This window comes from Trachymyrmex septentrionalis, unplaced genomic scaffold (genome assembly GCF_001594115.1).
Source record: "Trachymyrmex septentrionalis isolate Tsep2-gDNA-1 unplaced genomic scaffold, Tsep1.0 scaffold64, whole genome shotgun sequence".
In the NCBI taxonomy this organism is placed as follows: domain Eukaryota; kingdom Metazoa; phylum Arthropoda; class Insecta; order Hymenoptera; family Formicidae; genus Trachymyrmex; species Trachymyrmex septentrionalis.
In genome coordinates, this window is record NW_017305821.1 from 110,455 (window position 1) to 114,048 (window position 3,594).

The following is a 3,594-nucleotide window of genomic DNA, read 5'->3' on the forward strand; positions in this document are numbered from 1 at the left end:
AAATCAGTGAATAAATCCGGCGATAATTGAAAAAACTGCTCCTATTGATAGTACATAATGAAAGTGAGCTACTACATAATATGTATCATGAAGAATAATGTCAATTGAGGAATTAGACAGTATGATTCCTGTAAATCTTCCTATAGAAAATAAAAAAATAAATCCTATTGATCATCATAGAGTTGGGCTATAATTAATTTTTATGCCGTGGAGTATTGAAATTCATCTAAAAATTTTAATTCTTGTTGGAATGACAATGATTATAATTGCTAAGGTGAAATAAGCTCGGGTATATACGTCGAGACCAATGGTAAATATATAATGAACTCAAACAATAAATCCTATGAAACCAATTGTAATTATAGTATAAATTATTCCTAGGGATCCGAAGGTTTCTTTTTTACCTCTTTCATTTATGATAATGTGAGAAATTAGTTCGAATCCTGGTAAAATTAGGATATAAACTTCAGGGCCAAAAAATCAAAATAAATGTTGATAAAGAATTGGATCACCTCCTCCAGAGGGTCAAAAAAGGAGATATTTAGATTGCTGTCAGTAAGAAGTATAGTAATGGCTCCAGCAAGTACTGGTAAAGAAAGAAGTAAGAGAATTGCTGTAATTAAAATTGATCACACTAAAAATGGAATTTTATCTATAGATTAAATTTTTTGATGTATATTTAGAATTGTGGAAATAAAGTTAATTGCACCAAGAATAGAAGATATTCCTGCAATATGAAGAGAGAAAATGACTAAGTCAACTGAGGGCCCATTGTAAAATATGTTAGAGGTAAGTGGAGGATATAATGTTCAACCGGCTCCTGTTCCTACATATATAAAATTTCTTAAAATAAGGAGAGTTAAAGAGGGGGGGAGTAGTCAAAATCTTATATTATTTATTCGTGGGTAAGCTATGTCGGGTGATCCAAGTATTAGGGGGACTAAGAAATTTCCAAATCCTCCAATTATAAAAGGTATTACTATAAAAAAAATTATAATAAATGCATGATTAGTAACTAAGGAGTTATTAATTTGATTATTGTTAATTAGATTTCCACAAGATCCTAATTCTAATTGGATGATTATTCTTATAACAGATTCAATTATTCCTGATCAAATTGCTAACATAGTAAGAAATAAAGAATGCCAATATTTTTATGATTAGTAGAGAATAGTAATTTATTCATAAAATAATTTTAGTTTATAAAATTAATTAATTTATATTAATTAAATTTTTAATTTAATTATTATATTTTGTTGGATAGTTGCTTGTCCAACCAATTGTGGCGCTCGGCAGATCATCGACATGCGAGTCACGGCCGATTGATTATCGACGAGTTATGTTTATGTTTATTATTTTGTTCGCCGCTAGGCGCGTATTCATGCCCTACCGGCAGGTTCTCCTTCGTCACTAATTGTTCGCGTGTGCACGATGAGTCGTCAAGTCCGCATTGACCGAATAACACTTCTTACAATCTTGTTCTAATATTATTTTATTCCCAACAAATGGTTATGGGCCCAGGACGTTCAGAAATATAAAAGGAAGGAGCATAAGAAGTGGCACTCAGAAAACTACAGAAGCGATATTGAAAGATGAGTCATACGGACAATAGAAGTGATAACGTAGTCGAGAAGCTGTCCGACAGAAATTACCGGACATGGAAAACCGAAGTAAAATGGCTTCTAAAAGGTAGGGGATTACTAAGTTATGCACTCAGTGAAATCACACAAGGTGATGCAGCTACTGCGGCCGATAGAAAATTGCATCAATTAAATGATGACAAGGCATTAGCGACTATAGGCTTGAGCTTAGAGATAGACCAACAGATACACATAGAGGATTGCAAAAGTGCACACGAAGCATGGCGAACGCTTGAACAAATTCACGAGCCCAAATCAAGAGTAAGGATTATGCAATTGAAAAAGGCTTTCTATCATCTACAAATGAAAGGCGACGAGCACATGTCTGCATATACTGCCAGAGCGAAGGTTGCCGCCACCAACCTCAGAGATGCAAACGCCGAAGTGAAAGATGAAGACCTTGCATATGCGATACTAGCTGGACTTCCAGACGATTACGAGAATTTAAATATGGCTCTAGCGAGTTTACCAGACGACAGATTTACGTCGGCGGAAATAACAAGAGTTTTATTAGCCGAATACGACAGACGTCAATCCAGATTCGACATTAAAGCAGATTCGTCAAAGGAAGCGTTGGCGATGAACAAAAGAAACGAAGAAAAAAGGGCAACAGGTAACGAGAAATATAAGTCACTCACTTGTTTTAATTGCAGGAAAATTGGTCACATTGCAAGAGATTGCCGATCAAAGAAGGACGGATTTCATAAGAAACCTGGTGTCAAACGAGACAAGAAATACGATGCACTCCTCATGTCTTTGTATAATGTCGACATCAAAGATACATGGATTCTGGATAGTGGAAGTACACATCACGTATGTAAACAACGAGAGTGGTTCACCAATTTTAAAGGAGTAGATTCAGAGATAATTAATACAGCTGCGGATCCAAATAAACAGAATGGAGCGACGCTGCGAGCAAAAGGTATGGGCGATATATTTCTAAAAACGACCGTTGCAAATGTAGAAAGAAATATAGTCCTACGAGATGTCTATTATGTTCCTAATGTAAGAAAGAATTTAATGTCAGTTTCACAAATGGAACGGAAAGGGAAAGAGTTACTAATACGGAACGGTAAAGTAAAAATTAGAAATATAGCTACCAAACGAGTAGTATGCGAAGCATATAGGCGAAACGATTTATATGTGTTAGACGTCGAGTTGGACCCTGAAGCACCACGAGAGTTTACGAAGGAATCTTGTGCATTAGAAATTGATCTATGGCATCATAGGTTCTGTCACGTCAGCAATAGCACAATAAAGAAATTAGCAGAAACAAATCGTGTTATCGGTCTGGACGACACGAAGATGGACAAATACACGTGTGAAGCATGCTGCATAGGAAAGGCAACGAAGACCGCATGCGCTACCTTAAAATCAAGACAATCGAGAGAAGTATGTGAACTAATCCATTCGGACTTGTGTGGTCCTATGCCCGTGAAATCGATAGGCGGTAGCAGGTATTTTATAACATTTACGGATGATTTCTCGCGAAATGTTACGGTCATGTGCGTAAGTTCCAAACAAGAAGTCAAGAGCTGTGTAAAGAGTTACATTGCTAGAATAGAACGCGAAAAGGATAGAAAAGTAAAGAGATTCCGAACAGATAACGGATTAGAATTCTGTAATAAAGAATTATCAGATTTTTTCAGATCTGCTGGCATCAAACACGAAAAATCAAATGTAGAAACGCCTCAGATGAACGGGGTAGCTGAGAGGATAAACAGGACTCTATTGGACCTGACGAGATCAATGCTCAAATCAGCGCATCTACCTCCAAAGTTTTGGGCCGAAGCAGTTACTATAGCAGCATATATCAAAGTATGTCACTCAACGATTAAGGATCAAATCCCATTCACCGTTTGGACCGACAAAATTCCAAGCGTACGTCACTTAAAGGCTTATGGCTATCTTGCCTATGCAAGATTACCAGACCAAAGGCGAAAGAAGCTAGACG

The 3,594-nt window shown here is 36.6% G+C and overlaps 2 pseudogenes; both read right to left on the bottom strand.

Moving 5' to 3' along the window:
- LOC108753078 overlaps positions 1-413 on the bottom strand; it is a 1,630-nt pseudogene extending 1,217 nt beyond the window's left edge.
- Positions 320-1,133, bottom strand: LOC108753081 (annotated as a pseudogene).
- Positions 1,134-3,594: the final 2,461 nt, after the last annotated feature.